Source organism: Urocitellus parryii, chromosome 5 (assembly GCF_045843805.1).
Source record: "Urocitellus parryii isolate mUroPar1 chromosome 5, mUroPar1.hap1, whole genome shotgun sequence".
NCBI lineage: Eukaryota > Metazoa > Chordata > Mammalia > Rodentia > Sciuridae > Urocitellus > Urocitellus parryii.
The window spans coordinates 25488202-25500833 of record NC_135535.1 but is presented as its reverse complement, the minus strand read 5'-3'; the positions used below and the strand labels follow the sequence as shown (position 1 = coordinate 25500833).

The 12632-nt window shown below is 47.4% G+C and overlaps 1 pseudogene; it reads right to left on the bottom strand.

The window, feature by feature from the left end:
* Positions 1-806: 806 nt before the first annotated feature.
* LOC113189521 (glyceraldehyde-3-phosphate dehydrogenase pseudogene) lies at positions 807-1789 on the bottom strand (annotated as a pseudogene).
* Between the last annotated feature and the right edge of the window lie 10843 nt (positions 1790-12632).

Genomic DNA, 12632 nt, shown 5'->3' with positions numbered 1-12632 from the left:
ATTTATTCTATTTGCTGTTTTTTAAAATTTCTTTAAATCCCTAGCCACTTTGTTTCTTGCTTCCTTCCCCCACTCTGTCCATCTGTTTGACAATCACTTGTCCATGCATACGTTTTTATCTGTTTATTGCCTATTTTCTTGACTAAGACACAAGCTGCATGCGGGTAGGACCTTGTCTCTTTTATTAACTGCTGCATCCCCAGCCCCTGCCATTGGGCCTGTCACAAAACCAGCCCTCAGTAAACATTTGCTGAATGTTTACTGCTTACAGCCTCAGGCCCCAGGTACCCAGAGCCTTACTCAAGAAGCAACTGGTGGACCCTGTGGATACGTTTTGCTTCTCTGAGCCATACACACCGCTACACTCCTCGCAATTGTTCTTTTTAAAGCAGTAATAGTGGAGTACTTTATATTTTCCTCTATAGCTTTCTTCTTCTTTTTTCTTTTTCCTGCTGTACTGGGGACTGAACCCAGGGGTGCTCTACCACTAAGCTATATCCCCAGCCCTTTTCATTTTTTTTTATTTTGAGACAAGGTCTTGCTAAGTTGCTGAGGCTGGCTTTGAATTTGCAATCCTCCTGTCTCAGCCTTCCAAGTTGCTGGGATGGCAGGTGTGTGTTACCAAGTCTGTCTCGTGAGTATGTGTGTGTGTGTGTGTGTGTGTGTGTGTGTGTGTGTGTGTATTGGCTGGATGCAGTGGACTTTAGTGATGGTACGTGACAGTAGGGCTCCCTAAGCCCCTCCCCTTCTTCAGGGGTCTGGGATGGAAATTGGGAGGGAGATTCTTGGTATGTTGAGGGACTGAGTTAGGAGCAGGGACTCCCCAGCAGCTGAAGACCTCGCTCTTCCTCTGTGTTCTTGCTGGGGTGGTGGTCCAGGGGCTCTGATTCCTTGGAGACTATGTGGACCATGAGATCTGCCACCCTGTTGCTGTAGCCAAATTCTTTGTCATACCAGGGAATGAACTTGACAAAGTGGTCATTGAGGGCAATGCCAGCCCCAGCATGGAAGAGTCACAGGAGACAACCTCCATGTAGCCCAAGAGACCTTAGAGGGCCCTCCAATGCCTGCTTCACCACCTTCTTGATGTCATCATGATTGGCAGCTTTTTCTGGGCGACAGGTCAGATCCACAACTGACATGTTGGGGTGGGCACACAGAATACCATGCCAGGGAGCTCCCCATTCAGTTCAGGGACGACCTTGTGCATAGCCTTGGCAGTGTCAGTGGAAGCAGGGATGATGTCTGGCCAGCCCCACGACCATCATGCCACTGTTTCCCAAAGGGGCCACCCACGGTCTTCTGAGTGGCAATGATGGCAAGGACGGTGGTCATGAGTCCTTCCACAATGCCAAAGTTGTCATGGATGACCTTGGCTGGGGGGCTAAGCAGTTGATGGTGCAGAAGGCATTGCTGATGATCTTGAGGGGGTTTCCATACTTCTCACGGTTCACACCCATCACACACATGGGGGGCACCAGCAGAAGGGGCAGAGATGATGACCATTTTGGTGCCATCCTTCAACTGAGCCCTGGCCTTCTCCGTGATAGTGAGATGCCAGTGGATGCTACAGCGTATTCAGCACCAGCATCATCCCATTGGCTGTTGGCGGGATCTTGCTCCTAGAAGATGGAGATGGACTTTCCATTGATGACAACTTTCCCATTCTCTGCCTTGAGGGTGCCATTGGATAGAATCATTGGGACATATAGACCAGGTAGTTGAAGTCAGTATACGGGTCATTGATGAAGATAATATTCACTTTGCTAGAGTTGAAAGCAGCCTCCATTCACTCCAGCCTTCATTATTATGTGTCAGGGATGTGGCTGGCCCTGCCCTGCACAGCGAGAAGATGTGGCTGTCTGTTGAACATGGAGGAGCAGAGAACCTCACTTTTGTTTGTTGTTGTTGTTATTGATGGTGGTGGTGGTGTTTTTTGTTTGTTTGTTTGTTTGTGGTGCTGGGGATTGAATCCAGGGCCTTGTGTATGCAGGGCACACAATCTACCAACTGAGCTATATTCCCAGCCCTGAGAGCCTTACTTTTATATCTTGAAGATCATTTTAGTTTAGTTAAAATAGAGTTTCCTCATTCTTTTCTACAGCTGAGTAATATCCCAACATAGGTATATAATTTATTTATTCTTTCTAGGTAGACAGCTTCTCATTTTTGTTATAAAATATGTTGTGAATAATATGTATGTATGTATGTATACACACACATATACATATTTATATGTATACATATTTTGTGTGTGTGTGCTGCTGGGGATCAAACCCATAGCTTCCTGCCTGCTAGCCAGTCATTCTTCTAACTCGCTAAAGCCCTAGCCCACAAATAATCTTGTATATATGTCATATCATACATATGCGACCATGTAATTAAGTTCCTAGAAGTCAAATTGCAAGAGTCCAGGCTATATTCTCTTGCAGTCTGGACAGCTATTGCCAAATTGCTCCCCACAGAAATTGCACCCACAGAATTGTTGTTCCCACCAACAATTCAGGAGAGAGCTTGATTCCTCACGTCTTTGCTGAACCCTCTTTTATCTTTGCCAGTCTGATAGTTGAAAGTGAAATTGCAGCGTAATTTTATTTTTCATTTTCTTATTGTGAATAAGGTTTAATATCTTTCCATCTTAAGAGGCATTTGTATTTCCTTTCTTCTGAATTGCCTCTTTTTCTATTAGATGGTTAGTGTTTTTATAAAAAAAAAATCAATTTATAGGAACTCTGATGTATTAGGAAAATTACTTTTTGGCTGTGATGCGAGTTGCAAATATTTCCCCTTAGGTGTCATTTGTCTTTAGATAAAAACCATTATGTGTCTTCTGCCTTATGGCTTTTTTAGTCTAATTTATTCATCTGTGTATGAGTGTGTCTGAGACTGTCACTTTTTAATTTGCTTTTTTAAACACTTTGTCATACGTCATTATCCACTGAGCAGTGTTCTTGGAAAGTGCATCTTTTATTAGTTACATTTGAACCTGTGCTTCCCAGATGGGGTTTCAGGATACACTCTCCACTCGTGATGAATGGAGGTTTCCCTTATTTCCTGAAGACCCTCATGAGATTTGGGAAGCACCCAAGCTCTGATCACCCTCATTCATTTATGTCGGCACTGATAAATCACAGTTTCAGGGAGTGACACATTTCTGACTCTTTTTCAGGATTCTGGAATGTACCACCTGCTTCAGTCTTTCATCATCTCCCCATTCCTTACAGGTACAGAAGGCTGAAGCTGCAGGAAAACATCTGTCACATGGGAAGAGAACCCCTCTTTCATATCCTCATGTCACTTTCCTTGACAGGAACCATTGCATATCTTCTGTCAACCCTGTTGAGCCCTCCTGCCCCACATCTGGCCTTCCTCATCCCCGGCCATCAGTATCCCTCACCTGTCTCCCTCTCGACCTATCTTCCATGACCCTCAGTTCGCAGGCAGGCTGTTCAGGGAGGCTGGCCATCCCCACCTCTTTAATGTGGCCTACACATTGGGAGTAGTTCCAGGTAATGGGGCCTGAATGATGGGGCACTCTTTTTAAAAAAAGGTGAATATAAATTTATAAACACAAAAGTAAATAACAAACATTAACAGGATGAGAAAACACATTAGAACAAGTTACAAAGTCTTCAAAGCTGGAAAATACCAGACAGAGAAACAAATAACTCAACTGCCTGATGCACTTCTATGATGCTTTTTCCTTCCTGTTTGGGGGCATCCTCTTTGATTTTTTTTTTCATGGAATGATAAGTTTGAAATACCATTATCTACAGAGGAAATAGAGACTTCAGGCTGTTTTCTAGCAGGGTTGAGAAAGTAGGAAAGTTATTTTTGCTTCACAACCTGTTATGGTGATGTTTTGCTAAGACATAGGCCTATACCTTAGGAAGCTTGGCCTGCAATTTCTTTTTTTTTATTTTTTTAGTTGTAGTTGGATACAATATTTTTAATTAATTAATTTATTTCTATGTAGTGCTGAGGATCGAACCCAGGGCCTCACCCATGCTAGGTGAATGCTCAACCACTGACCCACAACCTCAGCCCTTGGCCTGCAATTTCACACACAGACTAAACTCACTGCTTGCTTTAATCTACAGGTTTGTCATCAGTTTCCACCAGGAATTCAGATATATTCAATTTTGCCCAATTTCTTCCTGACAGGAGAGAACTTTAGTTTTTGACCACAAATCAAGACTCCAATCAATCACTCATCTTACAATCCTACATTCTGATGATTGGGAGAACTTTTTTTTTTTTTTTTAACAGACCAGACTCGGACTCGCCTCTGTTCTCCTCACATTTCTGGGGGTGGGTACTGTGGGACATTTCATATCCTGAAGGCCCTCCAGCCCTGCACCTTCATGCCATAGGCTGGGTAGGCCCATGCAGAAGGAGTCTTTCTAAAAGCCATTTCTACACCCAGCCAACCAGCCATCTAATGAAACAACAGAAACCTATAAACATTCTCCATTTAATACAAGTGAAACACGTCAACTCAATTTCCCTTTAGCTGGTTTTCAAAAATGCCTGTGTCCCCCGTTGAGGGGGGAGGCCAGCAATTTAATAGAGGTTGAAATGGAGACCGATGTGTCTTACTCACTGGGGTTAATGTATCCTCTAAAGATTGTACCTAACTGCGTGAACATGACGCCCACCCAGGGCCTGGGAGGCTCTCAGGTTGGAGAGTGCTCACCTGCTTCAAGATAACTCTTCCCTGCTCCTGCTGTCTCTACATTCCCTGAGGTCTAGCCCTCACTCAAAACAGCTCTGTGGGTCAGGATAATTTTGATTTCCAGGGATGGAAACAAGCAGAGGATATACTAATTCCCAAACTGCTGGCCTCGGGAACAGCTGGAAGCAGCAGTGGGAATACTTCCAGAACTCTCCTCCACACCTCCGCGTCCATCTCCACCAAGCGCAGACCACAACATTGACCTTAGAGGAGGCTTGACCTTCCCCAGCTCCAGACTCAGAATTCACTGCTTTTCCACTTACAAAGAAACCCCTCAAAGGTCAGATCTGGCTTGGGTCCCGGGAAGCATTCTAGTGAGGTGCTCTGACAGATGGCTCCCACTAGTTAGTTCTTCCACAGTGCAACAGGGAGGAAGGAAAGGGCACTGCTGGAGGTAGAACTGCCTGCTCCCTCAGAGACACCATGTTCCAATCATGCATCTGGGACTATGCTGCCTTACAGGGCAGGGCACTTTGCAAATGTGATTAGGTTAAAGAGATGGGAAAATCATCCATTGTCATCACAAGGATCATCATAGAAAAGAGGCAGGAGAGTCAGAGACAGAGAAGGGAACATAATGATGGAAGCAGGTCAAGAGTCATGTCGGGAGCCTCTAGAAACTGGAAGAAGCAAAAAAAAAAAAAAAAAAAAAAAGAGGGCTCCTCCCTCCAGCTTCGGGGATTGCAGACCTGCAGCATGTGATTTTAGAACATCCAGAACTGGATGAAAATGAACTTGTGTTGTTTCAGTTGGCACGTGGCAACAGTTTGTTATGACAGTAATAGGAATCTCACACAGGGGCTAGCAGATGACAAAACACAAGCCCCGTCCTTCTCTCTCCTCCCTTGTCACACCCATCTGCTGTGGGCTGAATTGTGTCTTCCCAGCACTCCTGGGTTGAAATCCCAACCTCCAGGACCTCAGAATGGGACTATCTTTGGAGACAGGGTCTTTCAAGAGGTATTTGGGATAAAATGAGGCCATATGGGGTGTCCCTAGTCCAATGTGACTCGTGTCTTTGTTAAAAAAAAAAAATAGGCAACAGACTGCAATAGAGGGAAGACCATGTACAAGCCAAGGAGAGAGGCCTCAGCTCTGCACAGGCCTTGGTCTCAGACTTAGTTAGAGCCTCAGAACTGGGAGACAGTGGGCTTCTGTTGCCCTGGTCTGTGGCACTGATGAGGGCAGCTCTAGGGGACGAGGACATCCTCTTTCAGAGCAGAAGTGAAATTCTACCCCTTTTCTCAAGCTGCCTCTGACTGGCCCAGCTCACCTGTTGTCTCAGTGTACCTGATGGCTAGGAGTCACCACCGTTCAGCGGGGATCACCAGGCCAGATGCGGACAGGGCCAGGAAGCAAAGCACGGAGGGGGAAGGACGAGTGTTTGCACACTCAATACAAGTGCGGCACCTGTGCTCCCTCTCAGGTCCCCTGCCTGATTTCATGTTTTCACCTTCCGTGCAGAGAGGTGACAAGGTGGGCTGGAAGGAGCAGGTCCTGCCTTGTGCCAAGGGGCAGCTGCTGCTCAGCTCCAGCCAGCTGTCCACCAGAGGTGAGTACAGACCTGGACCTGCCAGAGTTATCAGTTTTATTTCATTTTTTAATATTTTTTTCAGTTGTAGGTGGACACCTTTATTTTATTTTTATGTGGTGCTGGGGATCAAATCCAGCACCTCACACTTGTAAGGTGAGTGCTGTACTGAGTCACAACCCCAGCCCAGTTCTCCAGTTTTGTTTTGTTTTGTTTTGTTAAAGAACTAGAAATCTAGATTAAAAGAAGAAGAAAACATAAAGTCTGACTTGTAAACACTGGCAAGGAATTTAAAAATTTTTAAAAAAACAAAAAACTGCTGACTACTTCATACCCACTCTGATGTGACTTCCAAAAAAAGAAAAAGACCCATAAAAGACAGCAAGGGTTGGGAGGGACATGGATCAATTGGAAACTTCTGCACTACTGATGGGAATACAAAGTGGTACACGCACTGTGGAAAACTGTACATCAGTTGCTCAAAGAACTAAAAATGAAATTAACATACGATCTAGCAATTTCAATTCTGGGTATATGTACCCCAAGAATTGAAAACAGGGTCTTGAAAAGATATCTGTACACCCATGTTCATAGCAGCATGAGTTACAAGAGCTAAAAAAGTGGCACGATTTGAGTCCATTGACAATGAACAGATAAGCAAGACGCTGGCACACACAGTCGAGTTACATAGAGTTAAACGGGAGAGAACTCTGACACACGGTGCCTTGTGGAGGGGCTGGAGGACGCTTTGCTAACTGAAATGTCAGTCACCCGAAGGTGAACACCGTGTGATTCCCCGTGGACAAGGAGCTCAGAGCAGTCGGAATCACAGGGCGATAGGCTGTAGCTTGAGGGCTGCCAGAGGCTGGGCAAGCAGGAACGAGAGTCAGTGTCTGAGGAGGGCAGAGCGTCAGTTCTGCAAGATGAAATGCAGATGGAGGGTAGGGACGGATGGTACAATGACAGGCACATACCTTGCGCCACTGAACTGGACACTTTAAACTGGTTAAAGAGTGCATTTTACGTTACACGTGTTCTGCCACACTTTTAAAAACTGGCAAACAGTGGCAACAACAGAGCTGGCTAGAATTGTTAAAGACGCACTTTAGGGCTGGGTTCAATCCACAGGCGGCAGATGGCAGCCTCTGGTCGAACACTTGTTTTCTAATTGTTTTGTGGGTTCACACCTTATTTACCCAAATAGAAGGTAAAATTCCATGGTGTAGGAGCTGCGTCTTAAACTCCTTTGTCATCTTCCAGATCTGGAGCTCAGAGCTCTGCAGAGGGCAGAGCTGGTTAGTTATTTCTAAATAAAGATAGTATATATCTATTATCACAGGCACTCTGGATCATACACATACACACACACACACACACACACACACACACACACTCAGAAAACTAATTATCAGAATCTGCCATGCGTCCCCCAGAGCTGAGACCAGTGGGGGCTGCGTGGCCACATCTCAGGAGTGACCAACACTGACAGACAGCCCAGGAGAGGAGGCTGCGGACAGCAGGGCCAGTGGGAGAGCAGGTCTAGAGGCAGTGCTGGGAGTGCTGCCTTCCTCCCAGGGGTAAAGAGAAGTTGCTAGAGGCTCTTAGCAGAGGGTGGTAAGACTGGATTCAATCTGGAGACAAAGCATAAAACCAGGGCCAGGCAGGGCCAGGCAGGGCCAGCCCACAGACTCAGGAAGAAGTTAAGGCCCCTCAGCAATGGAGCTCCAGGGCCTCCCTGGTCTGCTTAAGGCAGTTGGGACGTGGGAAGAGCTGGGTGGTGACCTGAATGTGCTCCCCACTCACAGCAGGGGCTGGGCGTGCGCGTGTGCAGCCTGGAAGGGGGGCGATTCTCGGTGGGCTGGGCAAGCTGACCGTCCACAGGTTCAATCGCGTGTCCTTCCTCACCCCCTTCCCTAAGCAGCTCCAGCTCCTGCCCAGGAACCCTGGAGCCACCTGGAGGACAGCGGGAGCTCTGGCTTCACAGATCCAGATGCGGAGCCAGGCCCTCAGTAACCCATGGCAACCCCTAGAGGCTGCTCTAACCTCAGCAATGAGGAGCCCCACACCCAAGGAGGCTGCAGGCTCCCCAGAAATGGCCAAAGCTGGGTGGCCACGGGCCAAGGCCAGGAAGGCTCTGTGAATTCAGGCCACGCTCGTGGGGGAAGTGCCCTCTCCTCTAACACCCTTCCCTGAGGTGGGGAAGGAGCCCAATTAGAAGAAATGACAGGAGCAAAAGATGCCATTTCTCAGTGGCCAATAACCATGGAACACTGACTGTTCAAGGGCGGCTCTTCAGCTCTGAGACTGAAAACCATTTGTTGAGAAATAACCAACCAGCCATAATTAGTAAGGTCTCGTAAAGCCTGCCCGGGCTTTGTCATCAGAAGAGCCATGTCTGGGGCAGTTTGGGGAAGAGTGGAGGGGAGGTAGAGGACCATTCTCTCTGGGGTCCAGTGATGATGATCTGGAAGATTCTAGGGGACTGGTCCCAGGGATTCGTTCTTGGCGATATAAGCTGCATTCTCCATTGCCAATCTTGATGGTGTGCAAACGTGCTAGGATGCCACGGGATCAGCAGCAAGTGGCCGAGGCCACCGGCACTTCCCGATGGGCATGTGGATGCTTCCAAAGGGGCCTCTGCTCTGCCTTGTCCCCCATCAGCTCCAGGACCCCTAGTCTCCCGCTGCTCTGAAATCCTCTTCCTGCCTCTCTGTGGGTGGTACCATAGGGACTCTATCTGATGGCTCCCCTCAGCAGCCCACAGTAGCCACTTAATCACCTACGACTTCCGGACAAGTCCCCAGCCCTGCTTCCAACCAGGTCACTTGTCCCATACCTCCAGACGGACTGTGGACCTCAGTGGCAAGAGATGCTCTGCTCCCTGTATGACATGGAGCTGAAAGCATGTCACCCACATAGTCCTGAAAGCAGAGGCTGGATGAGAAGGAGGCCAAGGACACCCCAGTTCAAGGGGCACCTCCATTTTGGAAAGAGGGGCTCCCACCTTTCTAGATCCTGACGGGCTACATATCTTGCCCCCCTCGACTCTCCAGCCACTCTGGGTTCTCCCCCTCACCACCCACCCATTCTCAGGCTCAAGGGACTTACTGAACACTCACCCACCCTAACATTTTAAAATGCCCACCACAAAATTTCTCAAAATGCAGCTTCATATTAAAAATTAAAAGTAGTGCCCAGAGAAAGAGACAAGCCAGGGCTTATATGATTTCTGTTGAACACATTCCTTAGAAACCACAATAAAAGAACCTTTTAGTCACTTGGATTTCCCCCTCCCATCCATCAAAAAGTGACCCTGACACTGAAACAGCTGCTTCAAAAATCACTGTGTCAACATGTCATCAAGTGGCTGCTCCCTGCCTGGATGAGGAGTGCTTTATGATACAATTCCTGGCACCGATTCCACCACTCCACGGGGCTGACAGAGAAGCAGCTTTCCTCCACCTTCCTGCTGCCACCCTTAGCACTTTGGCTTTTGGCTCTTACTCTAGTTACCTTGTGGTTACAAGGTGGCTGCCACTGTTCCAGGCATTATATCCTCATACAAGGCAGGGAGAAAGGGAAAGGGGCAATAGGTAAGTCACTGTTACTATCATCCTGGGAAAAACTGAACCTGGACCAATGTATTTCCAGTTGAGATGGAAAGATAAAAATTCTAAGCCATATTTGGAAGGTAGAATCGACAAAACTGAATAGTGACAATGACGAGGGTGGGGGCTCTGATGTTCCAGGGTGGCTGACTAGGTAGGTAGGTGGTGGGGTGCTATCTTTAATGGAAATAAAATACAGAAAGAACAGATTTGGCAAAAGGGGAAAACAATGACCTAGATGTTTTAGTCTGATGCTCTGGGATATCAATATATAGATATCATAAAGGAATTTTTAAAAATATGAACGTATAGCTTAAAGCTAAAGAATTATCAAATTGTGGTAGTATTTGTCACCCTGGGACAGCTGAATGCATGGAGAGTGTGAAGAAAGGAGGAGGAGAGGCCAAATGCAGTGGTGCATATCAGCAATCCCAGCAACTCAGGAGGCTGAGGCAGGAGGATCACAACTCAGACCCTGTTTCAAATTTTAAAAATAAAATAAAAATTAAAAGGACTGGTAAAGTACCCCTGGCTTCAATCCCCCATACCACAAAAATTTAAAAAAATAAATAAATAAGATGGAATAAAGATAAGTGAGCCACAGAGCTCTGCTAATACCAAAAGGGGGAACAAAATGTCAAAGAGCAGGAAGAGGTCTGTGATAATGACCGATCTAGAAATCGAGTAATTCCAGGGCTGTGAAATCCATGCACCAGTTTGGACAATTAGGTAATCGATGACCTCATTGGGTGGGAGACACTATTCTAGATTATCACCGTTTGAAAAGTCTAAGGCAATAAGGAAGTGGAAACACTCAGGAAATGTGTTGGGAGGGGTGGTTATGTGACCCAGTTCTGGTCTATAGGTCATAGGTTGGTCAGAGGAGGCCTTCCAGAACAGATTTTTCTCTAAAAGGCATGGAATGAGGAGAGCCTGCAACTCCCTGTTTTTATGTGTGAGGATGTGATGCCTGTATCTGGGGCAGCCATCTTGTGACCAAGAGGAGAGACATTGGTGCGTGGAGATCAGCAAGCGAAAGGATGGATGAACTTGGTCCTTGGCACTCACTGAGCTGATGAACCAGCCCGCAACTACACACCTCCCAACTTCTTTTTAAGTAAGGAAAACAAATCCCTGTTGCTTAGGTCATGGTTACTTTATTTGAAAGTGGTATGATGAGCACATCACTCATGAGAGGTGAGAACAACGAACTTTCCTGTTGTTCCCATGGTCCCTGGGGGTGACTCAGGGCATACTCTTCCCCTACTTCCAGATGACAGCTCTGCCAGGTCCATGGCTTTGTCCACACCCTAGGTAACAGACAGACTGAAGCTACTTCCAAAAGAAAAAATAAAAATAAAAACAAAGACAAATAAAAACCCTGAACAGATTTTCCATCACCCCGAGCCCTGCATCAGGCCCGACACCCGAAGTAGGAAGGACCTTCGGCTCCCTTCTCCTTTCTTCTGCCTCCTGCTTCTCCTTTTTTCATTCTTGCACCCAACTCTTTTCCCTACCAGCCCGCTGGGTGCGTTGGACCCTTGGGTCGGGACGTGGGGATGGCCAATGTCAAAGTGGAGGGCAGGGTCGTTCTTGCGTGGGGACTGCCATTCATGGGCACTGGTGCTCTGGCCCCAGAAGATGGGAGCTGACGTGGAGTGCTTCTGCGGGTTCTTGGCCACCCAGGGGATCCTCCCTGCGGCTCCTGGACCTGCAGGGAGGACAGGGTGTTGTGTCCACCTCCAACTCCCTCCTGCTGGACTCCCCCTTCCTTCAGCTACACCCCACCCCACTGGGCATGATCCAACTCACCCCACACAGCCTCTCTCCTGTGTGGCCCGTGTCAGCCCAGCAGGACACATGCAGCATCTTTGAGACTGTCCCCAACACAGGCCTCCTCGGTCCCTCTGCTTGGCGGCCACACAGGCTCTGGCTTTTTCACTTCCCTCCAGGCCCATCTCACCCCGACCTCGTGGTGAGGGCGGCAGGACCCCATCCCTGCAGGACCCCATCCCTGTCATCTCAGCAGAAATCCACAGAGAGAAAGAAACTCAAGAATGCTTTCTCTCCCCTCCCCCAGTCCTTTTATGCTCTTTTTATTTTATTTTATTTTTGAGCTACTGGGCATGGAACTCAGAGCCTGGTGCATGCTGGGCAAATGCTCTGTCACTAAGCCTCCTCATGGCCCCCTTGAAGAGGGTGAGGGGTTCAAGGTCCCTGGGGGAGGTGTCAGTCACCCTCTGGACATCCTACCTTTGATGACTTCACTTCAGAATTTTTGCATTGTGGAGTCTTGCTCAAAGCTTGGATTTAACCACCCACCTTCCAAATGCCTCTTAGTGCGAAAAACAAATCTCTATTGTTTCAGCTCAATAGTCTATTACCAGCCATGGAAGATGGCTGAACTGCTTCTCCAAGCCAAGCTGGCTTTGTGACTTCCCTGGCACAGGAAGGCCAGAGCTGATCAACATGGCAGTCCTCCAACAACAGGAGATCATCCAAAGGAGACACGTATTCAGTGATGGAAAATCATGCAGCCACTTACAATGATACTTTGGAAGAACCCAAGTATAGGAACATTTTTTAAAAGTATATATTTTGTTGAGTACGTGCAAGTGAAAAGACTCATAGGTAAACATATCAGCAAGGTAAAGGTCCAACTGGGTTGAGAAATGGAACCCTCACATGCTGCATATGCACAAAAAATAGCTGGAAGGGTGCACGAGACACAGATACCAGTTGTGGCAGGTGCAGAGGG